Source organism: Pongo abelii, chromosome 2 (assembly GCF_028885655.2).
Source record: "Pongo abelii isolate AG06213 chromosome 2, NHGRI_mPonAbe1-v2.0_pri, whole genome shotgun sequence".
NCBI lineage: Eukaryota > Metazoa > Chordata > Mammalia > Primates > Hominidae > Pongo > Pongo abelii.
Window position 1 is genome coordinate 63,048,644 of NC_085928.1, and position 27,106 is coordinate 63,075,749.

Here is a 27,106-nt window from a genome sequence, read left to right on the forward strand (position 1 = left end):
CAGTGTTCTTCATATATTTATTCCAAAAAAGTTATAAATTTTCATACATTTCCTGCATCATGTTGTGTATTAAAATTCTTTATTATGAAATCAAATGGGATTGTGTGCATAGAAATTATACAATCGATATGTTTACATTTCTATTCAGCATCAGGCTAAATTTTAAATGTCAATCTCAAAAGTCTCTTACCATATGATTCCATTTATAAAACATTCTCAAATGACAAAATTATAGAAATGAACAGGCTAGTAGTTGCCAGGTGTTAGGAATGGTGAGGGAAGGAGGACATGTGTGACTATAAAAGGCTAATCATGAAGAAATTCTTTGTGGTGATTGACTGAATCTGTATCATGATTGCAGTTGTGGTTATCTGAATCTACACATATGATAAAACAGCATAGCAACTACACACACACATTGTACAATGTCAATTTCCTGGCTTATATCTACTCTGCTTCTGTAGGATGTAACCATGGGGGAAAACTGGTAGAAGGCAACATGAGACCTCTCTGTACTACTTTTGTAATTCCCATAAATCTATAATTATTATTTCAAAATAATAATATTCAAAATAAAGTTTTAAAACTATAATTGATGTACTATAGTGTAGTAGTTGAGTTCATGAGCTCTAGAAACAGATTGCCTGGATTGGAAACCTGGCTTTATCTTTTACCAGTTCGTTTCATTTCTTACCAGCTGTATGACCTTGGATAAATCCAGGAAATTTAACTGCAGTTATCCTTATCTGCAAAATGTAGATAATAATACTCCTTATGTCACATGTAAATAATTTAATACATTTTCTGACATATAAGAAGTGCTATTAAAATGTTTTTATCATCATCATCATCATTATCATTATCAAGATTATGAATTCCATGATTCATGGAATCATTGATTCAGAATTTGCCTTAGAGTAACAGTTTTTCAGAGACAGTTACTGTTTAGGACTCTTGTCCCAACCTGCTTTTTTATTATTATTAATTATTATTATTATTGAGACAGGGTCTCACTCTTTCACCGAGGCTGGAGTGCAGTGGCACAATCTTGGCCCATTGCAACCTCTGCTTCTGGGACTTAAGTGATCCTCTCACCTCAGCCTCCAGAGTAGCTGGGACCATGCTCAGTGCTCACCACCATGCTCGGCTAATTTTTTTATTTATTTTTATTTTTTTGTAGAGACAGGGTGTTGCCATGTTACCCAGGCTGGTGTCAAACTCCTGAGCTCAAGTGATCAGCCTGCCTCAGCTCCACTACCCTCAGCTCCAACCTACATATTATTACTGTCCTCTTTCATTCTTAAATGTGTCCTATTGGGATTATAAGACATATGATCGCCTTCTTTAAAAGTTTATTACACTAAATTTAAATCCAGTACATGCTGATCCTCTCCTGCACCCTAGACCATGTTGTATTAAAACCTCTGTCTAAAACAATCAACAATAAAAAACTAGTAATTTCATATGGAGCCTGTTCTTTTTTAGGCATCACTAATTGTCAAAAACATCTTTATATGATTGAGCTGAAGTCTGACTTGCTAAGATGATCCAAAAATTCCTGTGATCCTAATCTGTCTTCCAGAGCTATACAAATAAAGTTAATTTCTCGTTTCATGTTCTGCCTTTAATATCTCTGAAGCTAACTATACCCAGTATGTTCTCAACCCTGTCTTCTCCCTGCCTACCCACCTTAGCATTAATTTTTGCTTAGGCTGAATATTTTCCATGCCATCCATCACTTCTAATCAGAAAATATCTTCATCTCATTGCTTTTCCCAGAAGTCATTACGATTTGCCCAATGTTTCTTTAAAACTGTGGTTTCTGGAGACAATACCACCTAGACATGGTCTACGTGCTGTATAGAGTGACACTATTGCCTACTTCATTTAAAACTTTGAATGCATTTATTAATGTGGTTTAATATCATGTTTGCTTCATCGGCAAGCATAACACATTATGTAGGTGCCTGTGTAATTAATATTTGAAATTGAATGCTATTACTTTCTTGACAAATCCCATATTCCATATTAGAATAATTTTCCTGATTGTAACTAGTCAGGTTATATATTTCATAAATACATAAATTAATATATAATAAAGTATATATTAAGTATGTCAATAATGAATGAATACTTATTTGGAGTAAATTATATAAATTATATGTCAAATATATAAATTATTTAGTTAAAATCATAAGTAATATATTAATGACAAAATTATATTTGTTATCATATATTCTTTTATGTGCATATGTATAATGATCTACCTGAGAAAATGATCTCAAGTTACATAATATTTTATCATGTTTAGTGAAATGTAAATGATAGACAATATAATACATACAACTTTAGTTTGGAGAGAATAAAAATATTTTCAAATAAAATGACTCTAAGATTTCACCCTGAACATAATAACAGGTGTATTTGGAGAACACGATGCTAATGAATGTCATATTACACTTAGGTATATTTATATTAAAGACATTTTTTGTTGAAGCTGGCTTGTCTATTCCAATGCAAACAGGTTCTACTACTTATAATTTTTACAACCTCCTTCTAGTCATAAACCATCCCAATATAGTCCCCATGGTTAGCTATATTTCATTCGTGCCACTTTATAACAGCCTGTGTAGAGATATCTTTGCCATTCCTTCACATTATGATATATCTGAGTGCTACATGAGAGTGTCTGGGAATTGGGTAGTTAAGTCATCCCCGAGAAGATTTACCACATAGCAACTCATTGTTTACGTTGCCTGCAAAGGAATCCTGGCAAAGAAAAAAAAAAAAAAAGAATAACATGCTTCCTTTGACTTAGAATAAATTGACATGGTATATATTATGCAAAGTGATTACTAATGAAACAAAAAATAGTATATTTGTGCTTATGTATACAGCATAATGCATTATAATCAGAAACCTCTTAAAGTATTTTAATAACACATTTACGTGTGATTTTGGTGTAATCTTTTAAATTTACAGCCAAGCAGAGTAGTAGTAAGAAATAATTTTCTCAGTGTTGAGAACAATGACTAAACCATGTAAAAGGCATGAAAAGTATGAAGCGGAGATCTCAGGCCTAAGTTCTTGCAAATGAAGTACCTGGACTTTATAGAAATAAAGTCAAAGACTGGAACTAATCCTTGCTCTGTCACAACTAATCATACAACCTGAGAAAGTATTTACATTTACTGACCTTCAGTATGCTCAAGTGAAAACTGGAGATGCTGAGATAATAGGTGTGAAAAACTCTTTGATAATTGTGAAAAATGTCAGATTCCTGCAGTATGAACAGTTGATTCAAATGAAACATTGAGCTTTGGAGAAAGAATTGGCAGATCAGTTGTCCAAAAGTCAAAAGATGGAGGTTCTATTGTCACTGATTCTTGTGTTTCTGGAAAAGTACCTTAATGCTTCTGAAGCTTGGGTCTCTCATCAAAATACTAAAGTTTAATCAGATGATCAATAAGGCTACTTTCAAATCCAAAGTTTGGTAAATTAAAAATATATCATTGGGGTTGATGTGCATAAAATGAGGTGTGAAGTTTTGGCAAGTAAAATTATTATAGAAAACAATGAAGAGATGAAGATTATAAGGAAAACATTGAGGCGAGAGAGGAAATCCACAAAGGAGATACAAGCTTAGACTAGTTAGACTAGTAAGAAAAGAAGCAAAACATGTATTACCCAATAGGGGAAAAAGAAATAATTTAATATTTATTGTACACCTTGTGCCTATCAGCCATATGATAGATCCTCTACATGCTATATCTGATTTCACTCTCACAACAAACCACGAAGTGCATTTTTACTACTATTATTCTATACATGAGATGATTTAGGGCCCAAAAGCCTGAGCCAGAGAGGGTGCGGCTGCAGTTAATATCCAGGTAAAGTTTCTATCTTATGCTGCCTCCCGCTAGCCATGAAATATGTGGAAACCAAATTATAGTTATTAAAGAGAAAATGGTTGATAGTGAAACATACCCTGAAAGATTTCTGATAAAAACGTAAAAACCAATGGAGTGAGAGGAGTAACAGAAGCAGAAATGGGAAGAAAAGAGTAGGGGGCTTGGGTTCAATGAACACATCTGGCAAAGATCAGTTTGGGTAATAGATTGGAGTTAAACAGAAATAAATGGGCCATACTGATAAGGAGGACCCATCTGTGATCAGAGAATATGAGATTCCAGCAGATCTATTTGGGAGGCTATATTAATATGCTGTGGTAATACTTCTTACCTAAAGGACAGAATAAAGGGTGACAGCAATCCAGACTGGGTATTTTCAAGATATTCACAGAAAGATCAAAGAGGATATAAGAGCAGACAATGTTGGAATAGTTGACCATGTATTCTCAGTTGGGTAGGAAGCAAGTAAAAGTATGAAGAACTGACAGGTTACAGAAACACGAAAGGAATAATCTTTATCAAAAAGATATTTCTGACAAAACATTTCACATTTTTGCTTTAGCTCTGCAATCATAGGCACTTATTGTTTAAATGAATGATTTAAAACCCTTCACCAACAGCAACAACAATTTTTCCTCCACAGAGTTCTCATATAACCAATCAGAATTCGGAATATAAAAGTAAATAACATATTACATTGAACTACCAGTCAGAAAGTTGTCATTTTGCAGCCCCAACCAACAACAACAAAAAAAATGCACATACTAAGAATGGATGAAATATGAGCTCTAGCATTCAGTAAAGCAAACTCTATTTTTTTTTAAAAATCTCCTTTTTATTTTTCTATACTCTTAAAAATCATGAGTTTGTCTTTTATTATACGAATTTACTGCGTGCTTTTCTACAAGATTTTTAACAAGAGTGTAAAAGATAACTTTATAACTGATTTTTATAGTTTAATAGTGTTCTGCTTTTCTTTAGTTAAAAAGACATTAATATATAATTATATGCCATGGCTACTACTGGAACTAGGCTTTTTGTTTTTCACTTCTGGGAAAAAAAAATGCTAACCTCCCTTTCTGCTGCTTATTCTCCCAATCTCTCTTCCCCATTCCCCATCTGATAAACACATACTTTTCTTTCCAGAGCCAACTTAAAGGACACCACTCTTTACAGCCTTCTCTAACACCCAACAACAGTTAGCTTACAAAAATACTAACCCCTCTTGATTGTACCAAGGTGACAGGCACTTTGGTGTTACTTGTTAAAGGAACAGAATGGGGCTGGTGAGCCACCATCAAACCCTGGCTCTGATATGAGCTGTGCCATCTTGAGAAAGTCATTACCCTCTCTGAACCTCAGCTTGCTCATGATAGATATCAATATTATAGCTATTGTTTTGTATATATTTCTACATAGCATCTGATTAGTAATCATATATATGTATGTATATATAATATGTTAGACAAATATTAGACACATATATGCATATATTAGACAAATAAACTCAATTATGTATTGTCCCTATCCCCAGAATCTAACACAGTCCTCATAATAAAGAATGTAGCTAATAAATAGTTTTCTGAATTAGTAAACGAACAATAAAAACAACAGTAATAGCAGTCTGTTATTTACTAAGGCCACTGGCCCATGGCGTGTGTTAGCAATTGCACAATCTTATTTAACCTCAATAACCATTAAATAATTTATGGAGTATCTTCATTTTACTGTTGATATTGCTGAATTTTAGAGTTAAATAGCTTGTACTGCATCATATGATGAATATGAGCTCATGTTAGTCTGATGCCAAAACTGAATGAATAAATGAATGAATGAAACAAATGGGTTATTCAATCAAGTTAAGCCCACACGTGACAGAGGAAGAGATAGCCAGATCCTAAAATGGATCCTGCTCTCTGGCTTCTAGGTATGTGCTTTTCGTGTGTGAAGTCTCTTTTACTCACATTCTAGCCCTCTTGGACCAGGAAAGATGGAAAGAATGACTTGCACCACACATCACATGGAAGTACAAAGAAAATGTTTGCTTCCAGAAGCGTATTCACGAAATCTAGTCTAAACAACAAAAAAAATTATATTGTTTCCTCTTTTTTAAAAAAATGCCTCGTCAGCTGTAATCAAGAAAACAATTCACTTTTATATATCTTTTAAAAATAATCTAGGCCGGGCTCAGTGGCTCACGCCTGTAATCCCAGCACCTTGGGAGGTCGAGGCAGGCAGATCACGAGGTCAGGAGTTCGAGACCATCCTGGCCAACATGGTGAAACCTCATCTCTACCAAAAATACAAAAATTAGCCGGGCATGTTGGCACATGCCTGTAATCCCAGCCACTCAGGAGGCTGAGGCAGGAGAATCGCTTGAACCCGGGAGGCAGAGGTTGCAGTAAGCCAAGATAGCATCATTGCACTCCAGCCTGAGCGACAGAGCAAGACTCCATCACAAAAAAAAAAAAAAAAAAAAAAATCTTAAAAGCCACTTACTTGTGATTGCTACTTTTTAAGTTCCTTCTCTACAGTGTCTTAAAATGTCTAATCAGTTTTATAGACTTATATAATTACACTCTCAAGGATTGAAAAATTTAAAAATCTTTCATCACTTCAAATATTCGGCAAAATCCTTTTCTAACTATAATGTCATTCTGTTTTGGTGCAAAGTTAGATTTGTTCCCAGAGTTGGTAGGCAAATTTTGATGGTTTTGAGGCTCTGTATGGTTTCCTTTTTTTCTTTCTTTTGAGACAATGTCTTACTCTGTCACCCAGGCTGGTGTGCAGTAGTGTAATTATAGCTCACTGTAGCCTCCAACTTCTGAGTTCAAGTGATTCTCCTGCCTCAGACTCGCGAGTAGCTGGGACAACAAGTGCACACCACCATGCCTGGTTAATTTTTTATAATTTGTGTAGAAACAGGTTCTTATCATATTGCTCAGGCTGGTCTTGAACTCCTGGCTCCAGGCAGACCTCCAGCCTCGGCCTCCCAAAGTGCTGGGATTACAAGTGTAAGCCACCACACCCAGCCCTCCACATGTTGTTTAAAAAGAAACAAGTCTTCCATGCTGAGATCTCATGGTTGGCGTGCTTTGGAGCAAGCTGCTCTCTTACAACGGTGTCTCTACATTTCCTTTCAGGGGCACATTTGAACCCCCCTCTCAGCGCCTGCAGGAGATTGGCTGTACCTAGCAACAAAATAATCTGTGCAGTCTAGATTGCAAAGAGGATGGATCATTCAATAGGTCCATCCATTACATGTGAAAAGATGTTCCTTCAGGCAAGCCTACCCACAAATCCTGTATTTTAACTATTGTACTGACTCTGTTAATTTATATGTCTGTAGAGTTTCAGAATCCTCATCACATGGGCCTTTTAAACTTCCACTCTTCTGCCTGGAATATTCTCTTTTTAAATCTCATAAGGGCAACTCCTTATTCAGGACTCAGTTCAGTATCCCCCCCAGGAGAAACTTACCTGACCATGCGAATTGCACCCCAGTTTTCCCATATTTCATCATCTTCTATTATGTTCTTCATAATGCTTAGGACCATTTGAAATAATTTTATAATTTATTTATTTCTTTAATAGAACGTAAGCCTCTTGTTCACCACCAAGGTAACATCTAGGCCATAAATCAGCCAATAAATTTAAGAGAAAAGAGGCATTTTAAAAGACTAGCTGTGTTTTTCAAAGTTCTCATAGCAACTTGTTGAAAATTCTGCTATACAATTTACTATTTGGAAATATATACATCTAATATTTAATATATATATATGTAAAGTATTCCATTAGACCCTTACCTTAAAGAATGGTAATATTCCATTCATTTCATATACTGTATAGACAGTGTCCATCAAATATTTGTAGTTTTATTACATCTTTAAGCAAATATAGTTGAACATAGCTAAGTTTTAAGCAGAGCTGTGTTTTAAGCCAAATTATATGAATACCTCTCACTGATCACGTGGTCTTCAAGGTGTTTTACTCCTGCTAAAATTTTCTTAGTTCTTTGAACTTACTCTATGTCCAAGAATGTGTATGTAAAGCTAAAACTTAATAAAGTACCATTTCCTCCATCTTTTAATATTCTATATTTTTTTTGATAGCACTGAAATAAGGAGATCTTCACTGAATAAAATAAGTTTCTGTGTTTGGCAATTAATAGAAAAGTGATAATAAATAATACCTATATTACTAGTGCTTTAACTATTTTATATTCTATGTTTATGTTCTATGGAAACTCCATAGAGTTAGACAGGTTAAAATGTAGAATTAATTTTAAGTCACTTACTTTATGGTATAGAAAATGTCCTTCCGAATTCTGTGTCAAGAGGTGATTCTGTGTAGCTTGAGTGCTTTTGGATTCAAGAGGTTAAGAGTGACCTCTGGTGGCAATGGTATTTCTCATTCACCCTTACTCTAAAGGGGAGAAAACTGGCTTCCAAGATTGCTTTCCACATGCTAAGACTGGCAGAGTTTATAGTTCAAGAGAATTGGTCATTATTGGTCATGCATAAGTCAATGTTTAACCTGCTTTTTGGGGGCTGGGGGTGGAGAGGCAAAAGGCAGAAGAAACCTTCATCTCTAGTATTCGCTTATTTATTGGGTGCAAAATGTCTTTGGTGTAAATGCCAACCATGGCATTTCAAGCCATGTCAATGAGACATTCCTGAATGCAGAGTTGGAAAAAATTGGTTATCATCAGCTCTAGCCAGTGGGTGCAATCTGGTTCCAGTACACCATTGGTTGAAACTCTTTTTGGGAGCCCTTTACAACCCTCTCCTTGATACATATTCAAAGCTAGTCAAACAAACAAATAAGCAGGAGCACTGACAGCAGTGAGTTTTCTGTTATCATTATGGAGAGAATGATGCCTCCAGGAAATAGAGCAGCTGGATAAATTTCCCCAGGTAAATTTGAATAGCAAACAAAATGGCAATTTTTTTATTATAAGTATATCACAGCTATTACATGGGACGTCTTTATATTAATTTTTTTTTTGAGATTCACATTTAACTGAGCACATGTATTTTCATCTGCTAAATCTGACAATCTTAGAAGGATCACAGAATGAAAAGTTTAAGAGAAATGAAATATTGGCCAGGTTTAGCAGCCTGCAAATGCTCTCAACTAGTACTCTACAGCTGGTGGAGATCTCAACCAGTGATTCTAAATGATTTACACATAAGACAAGACAGATTCCCTGAGCCTTTGGGGCACCAATGGCAGGGCTGGGGTGTTCAGAGCCCCCAGCCATCATCACATGCTTCTAGAGGCCCAGTCCATATCTCCCAGGGTAATGTGATATTATCCCATCTACGTTTGTCACTGCTTGAGGAAGGTTGGAAGGTTTTCTTCTACGGTGCTTGTTCCTTCTCTCTTACCTCCACTATGGTCTACCCTAGTTGCCAGACACTGGTAGACAGAATGTTCATAGAGTTCTCCAGTCTGGCAACACGATGGGGCTCAGCTATAGATCCACTGATGACCATGAAACTCTACATCACCCTGGTCCATCCTGGTGGCATCCCTGACTGGCCATTGAAGTTTCTGCCCTTCTGAAGGAAAGAGAGCACATCTTTGAGATGCTTGAGGTTCATAAAAAGGAATTTTCAGGAATTGAAGCAACTTAATGAAAGCCAGACTTGAGAACACTTTAACAGAAATACAAAGACCTGGAAATCTCCAATTCTTTATGTTGGCTTTTTAAAAGTTACCTAGAAAAAAGACTGAAAGAAGAGAAATCTCAATGTTTAGAACAAGCTGGGCTGATAACAAATGTAACAAGAAAGATTCAGTGTTTTAATGGCAAATGATGCATCAAAACATTTAAAATATCAAGTAGCTGCTTCAACTAAATTTCAACTAAAACACTCTTCATTATACATCAGCAAAATGAAGCACAACTTCAGACATTAAAATGCTTTGATAAAAATTCTAATCATGAGGAAAGTATGAAGACTTTTTTATAAGCAGAAAGATGGGAAAGAAGAGTTCGTGAACATTAAATGAAATTCAGTGCTACAAAATGCTAAAGTGGTATGGAACAAGTTCTAAAAGTAAAAATCAGATCAAACTTCTAGGTGAACCCTTGCTGAAGCTCAGTGATCTGACTGCTGTTATTGGAGAAGATGACATGGATGGTGGGAACTTGGAATTTCCTAAAACAAATGTTTCAGGAAATGGAGATTTCTTAGAAGTTTTGAAGAAATGGATTGATGTGGCCTAGTAAAACTTACTGTGGAAGGCTGAATAATGTCCCACACTCTCCCTGGCAAAGGTGTCCACGTCCTAAGTCCCAGAACAAAAATGTAAATGTATTATATTCACTTACATGTCAAAAGAGACTTCGTAGATATAATTAATTTAAGTATCTTGAGATGGGGAGAGTACCCTGGGTTACCTGGGTGAGCTCCAAAGTAATCACACAGGTTCTTGTAAAAGGGAGGCAGAAAGATCCAAGTCCGGGAAGGAAATGATGCAATGAAAGCAGAGGTTGAAGAGATGTGGTTATGAATCAAGCAACGTAGGCCACCTCCAGAAGCTGTGGGAGAGAAGGGATGGATTCTCCGATAGTGCTGCTCGAAGAACTGCAGCCCTGTTGATAAACTGACTTTACCCCAGGGAACCTGACTTCAGACTGCTGATGTCCAGAATGCAAGATAATAAATTTACATTGTTTTAAGCCACTGTTTGTGGTAATTTTTTACAGCAGGCATAGAAAACTAACACACTTATTTTAACAGAGAAGAAATAAGTGAAATGTACCTTAAAACAACTGAAGAAGATAAAATAATCAATGTACCTAAATATTATGTTAAAAGTATTAAACTGAGCAGATTTGCTGCAACTAGGAAATCATGGTCAGAAAGTAAAAAGCAATAGTTCCAGAAGACCTTTCACGTCCTTCTTCAACTACATCAAGAAAAACAAATGGATTTTCATGAAATACACAATTTAGAGTAAATTTACCCCCCCAAAAAATAAAGAAGACTCTTACCAAACCAATTGATAAAAACAGCCTTTCATGTTAAGAGCTAGACACACCAAAATCTGTCAGAAAAAGTGTAAATGATTACTGGCAAGTATCATCGTCAGCTTGTTTCCCATGAGAGAAAAGCTCATGTTAGCGGGTTGAGAATTCTGATAATGAAGAGTAACTGATGAGTTCAGGAAGGAAAAATGGCAACTTTAGATGGAAAGTTTTTGAGTTAGAATTGAACATGAACATTTTAAGAAGGATCTTGATATCCCTGGTGTTCTAAATTGGACATTTGACAGAGGCCCGAGAAGCCCACCAGGGAATGCTCTCTAGAGTACACAAAGGAGTACACAAAGGAGTACTCAAGGAAGGAGTACACAAAGCTGTGATGGTGTAGAAAATGAGGGTCTAGTGGCTATTAAAGACAAGATGCCTCCCTCCCAGGGTTAGAACCCTAGGAGAAGGAGATGTACCAGGTGCTCCACAAGGGAAAGACAGAGTACATCATGATGCACCTTGTACTGGCATTTGCTGGGGACCTTCTTTTCATTTAACTCTCCCAAATGAAATGGAGAGGCTAGTCCTCAACTAGTCTACTCAATGAGTCTACAGCAAATGGGTATTTTTTTTAATCTTCTAAAGCAATTTTAATGTTTTTCTATCTTGGCAATATTAAGGACCACTGTTTAAGGGATTATATGATAGTGCAAATAGAAATTTTAAAGGTTATAATTCTTAGCATAGTACTTTATTAATGTATACATATTTTAATTTATATTATAAATGTAAATCTATAATGCATAAATATTTATATGTGAATCTGATTGTAAATTGTTTCTATTTTATTTTAATTTTAGATCGTGTAATTATAATATTTTTTGGTTGATATTTAGCAAGACTCTTCTCAGAAACACAGCAGTTTTTTTGCCTCTCTTCCAAAAGAAGAATTTCCTTTTGTTTAGTTTCACTGTTATTATACAAGCAAATGGAAAGGTGACAAAAATATTGTTGAGAATATTTTATATACCTCATTTATGTAAAAGTGAATTTCATGAGTAAATTATTCCCTTTTCTTCTATTTTGTAGCTAGTGAATAGATAGTATTTCAATTGATGGTGTTTAAAAAGCCCCCTGTAATGTGCACTGTAGTAAGGGTTTTATAGGAACAGTCTCACTTTTGGATATTTTCAAAATTCAAAGTCCATTTGTGTATGCCAAGGGCTGAATTTGCTCTAGCTTTCAGACTAATATGTTTACATGAATAAATTTTAGTTTAAAAGAAATACATATCTATGTCTCTTATTGAGCTTCTCATAAGACCCAAATCCGCATTATGGCCCATGAGGCCCTGTGTGAGCTGGACTCTGCTGTTCCCCCAGACCTCATCTAGAGCTCTCTGTGCTCTGGGCACCCTGACCACCTACCAGAAGCTCCAAGGCCCCACGCTGCTCTTCTCTTTTGTTCACTCTGTTCTTTCGAACTGAAATCCTTTTCTGCTTATACTCTGCCCATTTTCCAATTGAAATTAATTTCAATTAAATTTCCCAATTGAAATTAATTCCTCCCGTTCCTCTTTGCATCCTGTGCTTTTCCAAATTTCTTGGCTAATATTTATGACAATTTGTAATTACACAACTATGTATGCGATTATGTGTTGGATGTACATATCCATCCCACATCTCCACATAGTCAGGGACTGTAGCTTTTTTCTTCATTCACTATTTCCAACGTTTTTAGGGCAGGGGATGAAGGGTGCGTAGGGCGTTTGGATAGGACAGTTCTACCTTGTGCATGCGTATTAGGTAGGTTTTGTGCAATATCCGTGCATAACAAATGACCTTCAAAACTTAGGGGCTACGATGACAAAGATTTACTTTTTAATTGCAGTTCTGTTGATCAGCACTTGTTCCTCTGGGCTTTGCTAGGTCTGAGTTTCAAGTTTGCTGTCATCGGTCTGGTCTGTTTTTTATTCAAGGGCCCAGGCTAAAATTTTGAACAATAGCTACAGAATCATCTTCTTCTCATGAGGGGTACCCTAAGCACACTAGAGCAAGCAGAAGACAGCATACTTCTTTAAAGCCTCAACTTGAATTGACATGTTCTCACTTCTGCTCACTCCCACTAATTAAAGCAAGTCATGTGAAGGAGGGAGCTAAACCACCCACTTGTCAATACCCTACACTCATATAGTTCCCTACGGGGCTGATAGCAAAACTCTTCTCCCCTTACCCTGCTCCTATAGAGAACCCTTCCTAGTGCCTGCTAGACAATAATGACTAACTAGGTATTGTGAATAAACTTACTTTGACAAATTGTCGTCCAGAATGGTTTTAATAATGTACACAATATTTGGGAGTGTTATTAGCATTGATAAAAGGGCTTTCTATATTAACAATCTAAGTATAAATACCTAATTTACTTTTCTTGGAGGCTGTGGTTTTTTTTATTTTTCTTTTATGTTTTATTTTTAAATCTGTGATACTCTTGCCATATATAATTTAACCATTTACCAGCTTGTTTTTAAATGGTTTGAATATTTTGACAAGCAGAGGTTTTGTTGTTTGTTTCTTGTTTTTTTGTTTTTGTGTTTGTTTTGTTTCTGTTTCTGTTTTGACATGTTTTTTACCTCTTGTGCTTTTCTTTGATCGCATTAGTTAATCTTTTTAATGACAATTTATGGTCCATAAGATGAACATACCATAACTTATCTAATGTTTCTTGTTGTGAATAAAGTTGTTTTCATTTTTTTTCTTTTACAAATAATAATGTGATGAAGATCTTTGTAGGTTATGAAGACTTCATATAATTTTTTGAAAGATCCTGGAAAAAGACGGATCAAGTTCAAAAGTATTTTTAAAGTTATTTACATATTTTATCAAATTATTCTCCAGAGAAGTTGTACTACTTTTCCCTCCCTTGCACACAAGACTGTGCAAGAGCCATCAACCCTTCTCGACCTAAATGTTAACATTAAAGATATTTTGGACTAATTTAATGGTGAATGGTTATCTTATTTTAATAGTACCAAAGGATAAGTACAAGATTCTGCATTGTGGGGAGACTGCGGTACAAAATGAACTTTTAAAAGATATTTGGGATTAGACGAAATGGCCTGCTCTGCTGAGAAACTGAAAGAAAGGGCTTGAGACCCAGAGTGAAACGGAAGGAAAAGAAAATAGCACTTTGGGATGGAAAGGGGACGTCAGCACACCCCAGGTCTGTACCCCTGACCTTGCAGTCTTCGGGGTCCCTGACAGGCAGTCGGGCTCAAAAGGAGGCAGGGGGCTTCTCTCCGAGGGTCGCCCCGCAATCTCTGGGTTATGATCCCCACGCGAGTACCTGGGAGTTCCCCGCCACTCGGCCCCTACAGGAGGACCAAGCAGAGGAATTTCTGATTCATGTGTTTTTCCGTGGGATGCCAGAAAGGGAGATTTGAGAGCTCCTACACCAGCTTAGCTTGGGACCCCCTACGCAACAACATCCAGGTCCCGGAAGATGCCAGCTCTGCCTGGCGCCCGCAGCCTGGATCCCCTGCCCGGAGTATGGGGGCGCGGGGGCAGCCACCAAAGCTGAAATGTGACCGCGTCCCGGTGCGTTCCTGTTCTGGGGCGCGGAGCTGCCAGGAAAGGGGCTGCGGTCTCCAGAAGGGGCCAGGAGGCAAAATGGAAGGAAGCGCTGGATCTCCGCGGAGGAAGTCATTCTCATTCCCTGCCGAAGAGTAGAGGGCAGCAATCGACTTGTGCGAAAGGAGGGCACGTGTGGGTCTGCCAGGGTCCTGCAGGGGGGATGAGACCCTCGCTCCGCTCCGGCGATCCCTTCGCTCTCCACCCTCGGCCAGCCCCTCCTGTCCTCCATCAGGCCTCGCTGAGGATGCCTCCTAGGTTCCAAAGCGCGAGTTGTACCTGAGCTTGACATTCATTCCGTCTCAGAGTACAAAAGCCATGCCCGCGGGGAGAGGGAGAAAATTTCCTACAGGGGCCTCAAGACTGCGTTTCAGGAAGCCCTAGGACCCACTGATCCTGCAGCTGCGCCTCTCAGTTGCCTCAGGTTTGGAGTAATAGTCACTTTCTGTTAAGCTGACATTTATGGAGGGCCTGGTGCGTCCTGGGTGCTGCGCTATTTAGGCTGTTGCACAGAGGAGTGGCCAACTCCAGCAAGGCTCTTGCTTTGCGGCTTCCCTATTCTTCCTCCGCCTGTAATCCAGAGAAAACCCCACATTGTAACCAATCCAGGGGCAGCGTAGCAGTGCCAAGCGGGCAGCTCAGAGGCCGGTGGTAGGACAGGGCGTGATCAACAGGCCTTCTGGTATTTTCTAACATACGTATTAACAAGTAAGAGGAAATTAAAAAACGAAGATGGACAACAGAACTTCACTCTGACTTGAGCGACTTTTATCCTCATTTGGATAATAGTCTTCAAAAACTATTTGTGAGTGTATATGTGCTATTCACAAGGCAATGGCTACTGACCCAACATGTATTTACATCTATTCTTCATTATTGGCATTTCACTCCGTAAATGTCTTAGCCTAGACAATCAACAAAGCCATAAACCAAATCCTGATTTGTAGCATTTGCTGACTTCTGTGTTTAAATTACCCATCATAGCCAATTTTAAGTTACAATGTGTAGTCGTTGAATACAGATTTGGAGAGAGTCACAATTGCACACTTTTTTATATTTTTCCACCTAAAAGGTACAATAGACATAAATAACTCTAAGAACACAGATAACAGCAAAATGTAGCAACAAATTAGGAAGAAATGAATTTTGAGTCTCCATTACTTTTCCAGTAAAATTTATCTAACAAGTGTATTACAAACAAGTGTATGCAATTGAATTTTAACTCAAAATTTTAGTAATTTGAACAATTGATACTAGTTAGGGTGTGAGCTAGCTCCAGCACATAATCCTGTCCCATGAAGAGAAGTTTTATGGCTTATATTTTTAGATACATGTAAGTTTACTGGAACTCAAATACAGAACAAAATCCCACAAAAATTAACATGTAGTGTCATATATAAATATATACACTTTTATATGTATATATATATACATACATATATATGTATTCACATACATATATGTGAATACACACTTTAATACATATATATGTATATACTTTATGTATATATTTTTACATATGATATATTTTTAATATATGTATGTATCTGTATATATATACTTTTAATTAACAGTCATGTTTCAGAGGGCCTACTCTGACAGAAATGTACATCTCTCAGAATCATTATCATCCAGTGCAAGTGTCAGCTAACTACTGCCAATAGGCTAGATCTCTCTAGCTTGCCACCTAGTTTTGTACTGCCAGGGAGCTATGTATGGATTTTACACATTAATACTGTAAAGACCATTATCTTTTCCACATGAACAGTTGCTTGAAGAGTTGAGGGTATTGGCAGTAGCAACAATAGACAACTAAAGAACAAAGCAAATATCCAATATGTTTAGATGTGTTGACAGCAATGCTGTTATTTCCTTGAGGAGTTAATGTTGAGTTTGAAGTCACTAAAGAATCATCTCCTATGAATAGTCTGCTGGGAACAACTATACATGAGAATATTTTTAAAGAAGTTGAGAAAATATGAATTTAGTACAACCTGAAGTACAATCTGCTAAGGTATCTTTCAATTGAATCTGAGAGAGTATGTGGAAGAGAAAAAGTCTAATTTGAAAAAATTTACAAAGCTTGTGAAAATATATGGTGTTTATTTATTTATTCATTTTATTATTCATCAGTAGTACTTTACAGAAAATATTTTAATCTATCATTTGTTATTTAAACCAGCATTGTCATTGCTGAACTACATTCACTCTGGTGAACAGTTCAGACAACTAGAAATGGAAGATGAATACCCTGAGCTTGTCCTACTGCATGGCAGTTTGAAGGGTTAGGACTCAATTTTTTTTGAAATTTTTGAGCTTAAGGAAGAGATCAAAATATTTTTCTGTATGAAAAGAATTTTCCTTGGCCTGTACTAACAACCACTGAATGACTTTGGAAGTTAGCTTTTGCTGCAGACTTGATGTTTCTTTTATCTTTCTTTCTTTCTTTATTTTTTTGAGATGGAATCTTGCTCTGTCGCCCAGGCTGGAGTGCAGTGGCTCCATCTCAGCTCACTGCAACCTCCACCTCCTGGGTTCAAGTGATTCTCCTGCCTCAGCCTCCTGAGTAGCTGAGATTACAGGCACGTGCCACCATGCCCAGCTAATTTTTGTATTTTTAGTAGAGATGGTGTTTCACCATGTTGGTCAGGCTGGTCTCAAACTCCTGACCTCGTGATCTGCCCACCTCGGCCTCCCAAAGTGCTGGGATTACAGGCATGAGCCACCACGCCTGGCCTTGATAATGTTTCTTAATGAATCCAACCTGTATATATACAAGGCAAAATGGTGCTTATATATGGAAGTTATACTGCAATATATCCTTTAGATAATGAACGTTATATAAATCCCTAGTAATGTTGAGTTGATCTATAAATTTCTTATGTTGGAAAAAGTGAAAACAAAATGAACTCCATTGCCATACTATATGAAGCAGCTATAATTTCCCAGATCAAGCTACAGCTTCAATTACATTTTTCTCATCTTTAGGAAGGGACAAAGGAAATTCCCATATCTCAGAATCTGTTTAATTTTCCAATTGAGAAGCTGCCACCTAACTTTTCTTTTCTTTTTTATTTTATTTTATTTTTTCACATAGTATCTTTTTTTTATTATTATACTTTAAGTTTTAGGGTACATGTGCACAACGTGCAGGTTTGTTACATATGTATGCATGTGCCAGGTTGGTGTGCTGCACCCATTAACTCGTCATTTAACATTAGGTATATCTCCTAATGCTATCCCTCCCCCCTCTCCCCACCCCACAACAGGCTCCAGTGTGTGATGTTCCCCTTCCTGTGTCCATGTGTTCTCATTGTTCAATTCCTACCTATGAGTGAGAACATGCGGTGTTTGGTTTTTTGTCCTTGTGATAGTTTGCTCTGAATGATGGTTTCCAGCTTCATCCATGTCCCAACAAAGGACATGAACGCATCATTTTTTATGGCTGCATAGTATTCCATGGTGTATATGCACCACATTTTCTTAATCCAGTCTATCATTGTTGGACATTTGGGTTGATTCCAAGTCTTTGCTATTGTGAATAGTGCCGCAATAAACATACATGTGCATGTGTCTTTATAGCAGCATGACTTATAATCCTTTGGGTATATGCCCAGTAATGGGATGGCTGGGTCAAATGGTATTTCTAGTTCTGGATCCCTGAGGAATCGCCACACTGACTTCCACAATGGTTGAACTAGTTTACAGTCCCACCAACAGTGTAAAAGTGTTCCTATTTCTCCACATCCTCTCCAGCACCTGTTGTTTCCTGACTTTTAAATGATCGCCATTCTAACTGGTGTGAGATGGTATCTCATGGTGGTTTTGATTTGCATTTCTCTGATGGCCAGTGATGATGAGCATTTCTTCATGTGTCTTTTGGCTGCATAAATGTCTTCTTTTGAGAAGTGTCTGTTCATATCCTTTGCCCACTTGTTGTTGGGGTTGTTTTTTTCTTGTAAATTTGTTTGAGTTCATTGTAGATTCTGGATATTAGCCCTTTGTCAGGTGAGTAGATTGCAAAAATTTTCTCCCATTCTGTAGGTTGTCTGTTCACTCTGATGGTAGTTTCTTTTGCTGTGCAGAAGCTCTTTAGTTTAATTAAATCCCATTTGTCAATTTTGGCTTTTGTTGCCATTGCTTTTGGTGTTTTAGACATGAAGTCCTTGCCCATGCCTATGTCCTGAATGGCATTGCCATAAAGGTTTTCTTCTAGGGTTTTTATGGTTTTAGGTCTAACATTTAAGTCTTTAATCCATCTTGAATTAATTTTTGTATAAGGTGTAAGGAAGGGATCCAGTTTCAGCTTTCGACATATGGCTAGCCAGTTTTCCCAGCACCATTTATTAAATAGGGAATCCTTTCCCCATTTCTTGTTTTTGTCAGGTTTGTCAAAGATCAGATAGTTGTAGATATGTGGCATTATTTCTGAGGGCTCCGTTCTGTTCCATTTGTCTATATCTCTGTTTTGGTACCAGTACCATGCTGTTTTGGTTACTGTAGCCTTGTAGTATAGTTTGAGGTCAGGTAGTGTGATGCCTCCAGCTTTGTTCTTTTGGCTTAGGATTGACTTGGAGATGCGGGCTCTTTTTTGGTTCCATATGAACTTTAAAGTAGTTTTTTCCAATTCTGTGAAGAAAGTCATTGGTAGCTTGATGGGGATGGCATTGAATCTATAAATTACCTTGGGCAGTATGGCCATTTTCACAATATCGATTCTTCCTACCCATGAGCATGGAATGTTCTTCCATTTGTTTGTATCTTCTTTTATTTCATTGAGCAGTGGTTTGTAGTTCTCCTTGAAGAGGTCTTTCACATCCCTTGTAAGTTGGATTGCTAGGTATTTTATTCTCTTTGAAGCAATTGTGAATGGGAGTTCACTCATGATTTGGCTCTCTGTTTGTCTGTTATTGGTGTATAAGAATGCTTGTGAATTTCGCACATTGATTTTATATCCTGAGACTTTGCTGAAGTTGCGTATTAGCTTAAGGAGATTTTGGGCTGAGACGATGGGGTTTTCTAGATATACAATCATGTCATCTGCAAACAGGGACAATTTCACTTCCTCTTTTCCTAACTGAATACCCTTTATTTCCTTCTCCTGCCTGATTGCCCTGGCCAGAACTTCCAACACTATGTTGAACAGGAGTGGTGAGAGAGGGCATCCCTGTCTTGTGCTAGTTTTCAAAGGGAATGCTTCCAGTTTTTGCCCATTCAGTATGATAATGGCTGTGGGTTTGTCATAGATAGCTGTTATTAATTTGAGATATGTCCCATCAATACCTAATTTATTGAGAGTTTTTAGCAGGAAGGGCTGTTGAATTTTGTCAAAGGCCTTTTCTGCATCTATTGAGATAATCGTGTGGTTTTTATCGTTGGTTCTGTTTATATGCTGGATTACGTTTATTTATTTGCATATGTTGAAACAGCCTTGCATCCCAGGGATGAAGCCCCCTTGATCATGGTGGATAAGCTTTTTGATGTGCTGCTGGATTCGCTTTGCCAGTATTTTATTGAGGATTTTTGCATCAATGTTCATCAGGGATATTGGTCTAAAATTCTCTTTTTTTGTTGCGTCTCTGCCAGGCTTTGGTATCAGGATGATGCTGGCCTCATAAAATGAGTTAGGGAGGATTCCCTCTTTTTCTGTTGATTGGAATAGTTTCAGAAGGAATGGTACCAGCTCCTCCTTGTACCTCTGGTAGAATTCGGCTGTGAATCCATCTGGTCCTGGACTTTTTTTGGTTGGTAGGCTGTTAATTATTGCCTCAATTTCAGAGCCTGTTATTGGTCTATGCAGAGATTCAACTTCTTCCTGGTTTAGTCTTGGGAGGGTGTATGTGTCGAGGAATTTATCCATTTCTTCTAGATTTTCTAGTTTATTTGCATAGAAGTGTTTATAGTATTCTCTGATGGTAGTTGGTATCTCTGTGGGATCAGTGGTGATATCCCCTTTATCATTTTTTATTGCATCTATTTGATTCTTCTCTCTTTTCTTCTTTATTAGTCTTGCCAGCAGTCAATCAATTTGTTGATCTTTTCAACAAACCAGCTCCTGGATTCATTGATTTTTTGAAGGGTTTTTTGTGTCTCTATCTCCTTCAGTTCTGCTCTGATCTTAGTTATTTCTTGCCTTCTGCTAGCTTTTGAATGTGTTTGCTCTTGTTTCTCTAGTTATTTTAATTGTGATGTTAGGGTGTCAATTTTAGATCTTTCCTCCTTTCTCTTGTGGGCATTTAGTGCTATAAATTTCCCTCTACACACCACTTTGAATGTGTCCCAAATATTCTGGTATGTTGTGTCTTTGTTCCCATTGGTTTCAAAGAGCATCTTTATTTCTGCCTTCATTTCATTATGTACCCAGTAGGCATTCAGGAGCAGGTTGTTCAGTTTCCATGTAGTTGAGCGGTTTTTAGTGAGTTTCTTAATCCTGAGCTCTAGTTTGATTGCACTGTGGTCTGAGAGACAGTTTGTTATAATTTCTCTTCTTTTACATTTGCTGAGGAATGGTTTACTTCCAACTTTGTGATCAATTTTGGAATAGGTGTGGTGTGGTGCTGAAAAGAATGTATATTCTGTTGATTTGGGGTGGAGAGTTCTGTAGATGTCTATTAGGTCCACTTGGTGCAGAGCTGAGTTCAATTCCTGGATATCCTTGTTAACTTTTTGTCTCGTTTATCTGTCTAATGTTGACAGTGGGGTGTTAAAGTCTCCCATTATTATTGTGTGGGAGTCTAAGTCTCTTTCTAGGTCTCTAAGGACTTGCTTTACGAATCTGGGTGCTCCTGTATTGGGTGCATATATATTTAGGATAGTTAACTCTTCTTGTTGAATTCATCCCTTTACCATTATGTAATGGCCTTCTTTGTCTCTTTTGATCTTTGTTGGTTTAAAGTCTGTTTTATCAGAGACTAGAATTGCAACCCCTGCCTTTTTTTGTTTTCCATTTGCTTGGTAGATCTTCCTCCATCCTTTTATTTTGAGCCTATGTGTGTCTCTGCACGTGAGATGGGTTTCCTGAATACAGCACACTGATGGGTCTTGACTCTTTATCCAATTTGCCAGTGTGTGTCTTTTACTTGGAGCATTTAGCCCATTTACATTTAAGGTTAATATTGTTATGTGGGAATTTTATCCTGTCATTATGATGTTAGCTGGTTATTTTGCTCGTTAGTTGATGCAGTTTCTTCCTAGCCTCGATGGTCTTTACAATTCGGCATGTTTTTTCAGTGGCTGGTACCGGTTTTTCCTTTCCATGTTAATTCTTCCTTCAGGAGCTCTTTTAGAGCAGGGCTGGTGGTGACAAAATCTCTCAGCATTTGCTTGTCTGTAAAGGATTTTATTTCTCCTTCACCTATGAAGCCTAGTTTGGCTGGATATGAAATTCTGGGTTGAAAATTCTTTTCTTTAAGAATGTTGACTCATGGCAATTAAAAAATGGCAACTAGGGTGTTAATAGCCAGAGGCTTGAGTCATTACTGAGTATGTTAAGAGAACGAAGCCAGTCCAGTATGACCGAGTAGGAATATATAATTGTCATTGCACTTCATTTGTTACAGCAAATACTCTAAGCCAATAGGAAATCTAAGCTATATCTAGATTCCCAATTAGAACATGAGCCAAATACTTCTTGGTATACAGTTGATCCATTTATTTTAATGGCTGCCTTTTCATTTTCATCTTTTCTTGCTGCTACCCATCTATGTATGTAGTCATTGGGGGGAAAATGTAGCCACATTTTTTATGGGAAGACTTTGTGTTAAAAGTGAACATTTTGAAGGTTTTTAACTGGTGAAACTAGCCTGGAATGATGCCACCAGAGACTGAGTGGAAATCGCCCCTTTTGAAGGTGCCATTCTTATGAGCCAAAAGTTTGTCATTTAAAAGTTCATTTTGAGGGAATAACATGTAATATAATTTGAAATAAAGGTATAGTAACCTTAAAAAGAACATTATAACTGATTGTTGTGAATGGGGTGAATTTGTTAAATGAGTAACTTTGATAAAGTTTTTCATGCACAGGCAAAATGTATTCACTAGATTTCTACATAGTGATCTGCTTTTACTTTGTAATTTGTAGTTCTCAAAAGACTTTTTTTTTTAAAAAATAAAGTCCATACTTACACTTAGAAAAAAAAAAAAAAAAAAAGAATGTTGAATATTGGTCCCCACTCTCTTCTGGCTTGTAGAGTTTCTGCCAGGAGATCAGCTGTTAGTCTGATGGGCTTCTCTTTGTGGGTAACCCGACCTTTCTCTCTGGCTGCCCTTAACATTTTTTCCTTCATTTCAACTTTGGTGAATCTGACAATTATGTGTCTTGGAGTTGCTGTTCTCAAGGAGTATCTTTGTGGCGTTCTCTGTATTTCCTGAATTTGAATGTTAGCCTGCCTTGCTAGATTGAGGAAGTTCTCCTGGATAATATCCTATAGAGTGTTTTCCAACTTGGTTCCAGTCTCTCCATCACTTTCAGGTACATCAATCAGATGTAGATTTGGTCTTTTCACATAGTTCTTTATTTCTTGGAGGCTTTGTTCATTTCTTTTTATTCTTTTTTCTTTAAACTTCTCTTCTAGCTTCATTTCATTCATTTGATCTTCCATCACTGATACCCTTTCTTCCAGTTGATCGAATCAGCTACTGAGGCTTGTGCATTCGTCACGTAGTTCTCGTGCCTTGGTTTTCAGTTCCATCAGGTCCTTTAAGGACTTCTCTGCATTGGTTATTCTAGTTAGCCATTCGTCTACTTTTTTTTCAAGGTTTTTAACTTCTTTTCCATGGGTTCGAACTTCCTCCTTTAGCTCAGATTAGTTTGATCGTCTGAAGCCTTCTTCTCTCAACTCTTCAAAGTCATTCTCCATCCAGCTTTGTTCCATTGCTGGTGAGAAGCTGCGTTCCTCTGGAGGAGAGGCGCTCTGATTTTTAAAGTTTCCAGTTTTTCTGCTCTGTTTTTTCCCCATCTTTGTAGTTTAATCTACTTTTGGTCTTTGATGATGGTGACGTACAGATGGGGTTTTGGTGTGAATGTCCTTTCTGTTTGTTAGTTTTTCTTCTAATAGTCAGGGCCCTCAATTTCAGGCCTGTTGGAGTTTGCTGGAGGTCCACTCCAGACCCTGTTTGCCTGGGTATCAGCAGTGGAGGCTGCAGAACAGCGGATATTGGTGAACAGCAAATGTTGCTGCTTGATCTTTCCTCTGGAAGTTTTGTCTCAGAGGAGTACCCGGCCGTGTGAGGTGTCAGTCTGCCCCTACTGAGGGGTGCCTCCCAGTTAGGCTACTCAGAGGTCAGGGACCCACTTGGGGAGGCAGTCTGTCTGTTCTCAGATCTCCAGCTGTGTGCTGGGAGAACCACTGCTCTCTTCAAAGCTGTCAGACAGGGACATTCAAGTCTGCAGAGGTTTCTGCTGCCTTTTATTTGGCTATGCTCTGCTCGCAGAGGTGGAGTCTACACAGGCAGGCAGTCCTCCTTGAGCTGCAGTGGGCTCCACTCAGTTGGAGCTTCCCGGCTGCTTTGTTTACCTACCCAAGCCTCGGCAATGGCGGGAGCCCCTCCCCCAGCCTCGCTGCCTCCTTGCAGTTTGATCTCAGACTGCTGTGCTAGCAATGAGCGAGGCTCTGTGGGCTAGGACCCTGTGAGCCAGGCATGGCATATAATCTCCTGGTGTGCCATTTGCTAAGACCATTGCAAAAGCACAGTATTAGGGTGGGAGTGACCCAATTTTTCAGGTGCCATCTGTTACCCCTTTCTTTGACTAGGAAAGGTAATTCCCTGACCCCTTGTGCTTCCCGGGTGAGGTGATGCCTCGCCCTGCTTCGGCTCATGCTCTGTGCACTGCACCCACTGTCCTGCACCCACTGTCTGACACTCCCCAGTGAGATGAGCCTGGTACCTCAGTTGGAAATGCAGAAATCCTGGAGCTGCTCCTATCTGGCCATCTTAGCTCCATCCTTGCTGCCACCTACCTTTTCAACTGGAAATGATTACTCTGTAAAGCAATGACATAATAAAATACAAATATCAAGAAAATAGTCTGACAGAATTCTATCTGCCTTTTAAGGAATAAATACGTACAATCGAAATTATATGCTAATGGATTGATATCAGTATTTGGCAGTTCTCTTAAATGTGAAAAGCTATTTCAAAGACAAAATCTGTAAAATCTCGTTTCAGATCAGCATTAACAGATGAGCAATTATTTATGATGAGCACAACTTTGAACACTGACTACATAAAATGTTAATAAAATAATTATCAAATTGTACTTGATTTCTATTTTGTGTTTCATCTATAATACTAGCAAGAATTTTTCTTGTTATACGAGGATCTGCATATTATCCTTAATTTTGCCTTCAGCCTGGTAACCTAAAATATGTAGTATCTGGTCCCTTAAAACAATTTGCTGATCTACTTGAAAATAAAATTAGTAAGTATGAATTGACCCTTTAGAATTCTTTACAAAAACACTCTGCTTACCTGATTGCTGCTGGTAATCATAAATAAAATATTTTGCACCCCCCCAGCACTTTGAGAGGCCAAGGCAGGCAGATCACGAGGTCAGGAGATCAAGACCATCCTGGCTAACATGGTGAAACCCAGTCTCTACTAAAAATACAAAAAATTAGGTGCGCGTGGTGGTGGGCGCCTGTAGTCCCAGCTACTCTGGAGGCTGAGGCAGGAGAATGGAGTGAACCCGGGAGGCAGAGCTTGCAGTGAACCAATATCGCACCACTACACTCCAGCCTAGGTGACAGAGCGAGACTCCATCTCAAAAAAAAAAAAAAAATTTTACAAATTTTATAAAAAGTCTAGTACAATAATATATGATATAGATTCAGTTTATATTTAAATACTTGATATTAGATATATGGCCACTTAAAATATAATAATGAAAGAAAGCAATATTGTTTGAAATAAAATATTAACTGATATAATATCTATTATTATTCTTGACATATATTATGCCTGTATCATGTAGAAGTAATCTGTAAGAGTGATTTCAATCTTTCTAGCCACTTTCATCCAAAGTTTAATATATATTATTACACATCAGTAGGCCATGTATCAAAATGCAGTATCAGTCTATAAGCAGTCATTGCATTGTGACAAATTGCTTTCATGTTCCCTGTAAAGTTTTCTTCAAGGTACATTCTTATAACAAAGCTGCTTTGGAAAGATAACCCCTGACCCAGATGAAATTAGAAATGTTTTCTCATGGAAAAAAATCTCTCACTTTGCATTCAAAAGCTGTGCTAGTTGAGGACTTTATGATTTATATGATTGCTGTTTTCAGCAAACCAATCTATATGTTCTAGGGAATAATATATACATACATCTTATAATTGATATTTCTCTTGGCAATAAACCACTTCTTACCCTACTCCAGAGTGCAGGAATTGTTTTTCTTATTTTGCTTCCTTTGTCTCTTTTTGATGAGGAGTTTACCATGTGATCAACTTTTCTAAACAAATTCTGAATTTTTAATTTTGCAATGTACATATATTTGCTTATGGAGTTTACTGGATATAGACATAAAAACACCTATCACATGATATATATTATGGACTGAAAATTCCCTAAGTTTTTGATAACAGCAATACATTACTTCCCTACTTTGTCAATTCCACTCTTACAAATTGTATAATATTTTCCTTAGGAATAGGGGTATCTACATGCTCATCTTAAGTCTTTAAACTTTGAAAATCGGCGTGACGCGGTGGCTCACGCCTGTAATCCCAGCACTTTGGAAGGCCGAGGCAGTGGATCACGAGGTCTCAGGAGATCGAGACCATCCTGGCTAACATGGTGAAACCCCGTCTCTACTAAAAATACAAAAAATTAGCCAGGCGTGGTGGCGGCGCCTGTAGTCCCAGCTACTTGGGAGGCTGAGGCAGGAGAATGGCGTGAAGCCGGGAGGCGGAGCTTGCAGTGAGTCGAGATCACGCCACTGCACTCCAACCTGGGCGACAGAGCAAGACTCCATCTCAAAAATAATAATAATAATAAAAATAAATAAATAAACTTTGAAAATCAACTTTAAATTCCAGATCATTTATATAATGTTATATCCATACACTCAGAACCACTACAGGTAAGTCAGAAGCTCAAGGACTCTGTTGCCTTTTTAATTCATATATTCAGTCAGCATTTAAAGAATAAGTACCAAATGCCCAGCACTGACCTAGATGCTAAATCCAGCCAAATAATAGTCATTGTATCACCTTATTCTTATTCAATAATTTATTGATTTTAATAAGTTTCATAATAATGGAACGAAATGGGTTATCATTTTTAAATGTGTGCTTCAAATATCATAATTTATAATATTATTTTATTTATTTTCCTCATATCGAATAACTATTCTATAAAAGAATGTCAATGTTTATTCTTCTTCCTCAAGTTTTACTTTTAGTTATCTTTTACATTGAGCATGTAGAGTTGAATTTTATTCTAAAAACTAATTTCTTGAACAGGCCTTTGCTTTAAGCTTAGGTTTTGCAGTATGTTTTCTTATTCTGGGAAGATAAATATATTTAATATACTTTAAATTGGATCATATTTTATGAGACCTCAAGGGATCTATTCTTATA

General features: G+C 37.5%; 1 long non-coding RNA gene across 1 annotated transcript in view; it reads left to right on the plus strand.

Annotated features, from left to right (window-relative positions):
• The first annotated feature begins 14,617 nt into the window (after positions 1-14,617).
• The window catches only part of LOC103890122 (uncharacterized), a 68,186-nt gene continuing 55,697 nt past the window's right edge, over positions 14,618-27,106 (plus strand). The window contains exon 1 of the long non-coding RNA XR_654481.4: positions 14,618-14,946. This is a non-coding gene — a long non-coding RNA (uncharacterized LOC103890122). The remainder of the gene's footprint in view (positions 14,947-27,106) is intronic.